At 55.7% G+C, this 289-nt stretch overlaps 1 protein-coding gene across 1 annotated transcript in view; it reads left to right on the top strand.

Moving 5' to 3' along the window:
* CNGB3 (cyclic nucleotide gated channel beta 3) overlaps positions 1 to 289 on the top strand; it is a 62,259-nt gene that overhangs the window by 58,308 nt on the left and 3,662 nt on the right. The gene's annotated exons all lie outside the window — the stretch shown is intronic.

Here is a 289-nt window from a genome sequence, read left to right as displayed (position 1 = left end):
ACTAGTGTAAGCGCATAAAGGAAGGCAAGACCTAAGGAAGGGTTCTGTGCCCCATCCCTCTATAGAGGGATGTGCTTCTTAGTAATATAGAGGTATGACAGCTGGTGAGGGGTCAGTAGCTCTGACCGAGGAAGAGGTGACCGGTCCGGAGAGATGGTCCCGTGGAGGATCGTCTTCCCTTCCCTCAGCTGCCAGCTAGGAGGGCCCGTGCAGAAGCTGTCAGCTCTTTAGTGATTGTCAGCTCGTGATTCCAGCTCAGCTCTGCAGGGCAGCCTCCAGGCCAGACCAG

Source organism: Corvus brachyrhynchos, unplaced genomic scaffold (genome assembly GCF_000691975.1).
Source record: "Corvus brachyrhynchos isolate BGI_N302 unplaced genomic scaffold, ASM69197v1 scaffold293, whole genome shotgun sequence".
Lineage (NCBI taxonomy): Eukaryota > Metazoa > Chordata > Aves > Passeriformes > Corvidae > Corvus > Corvus brachyrhynchos.
The sequence above is the reverse complement of the archived record's forward strand: the minus strand, read 5'-3'. Positions and strand labels throughout refer to the sequence as shown.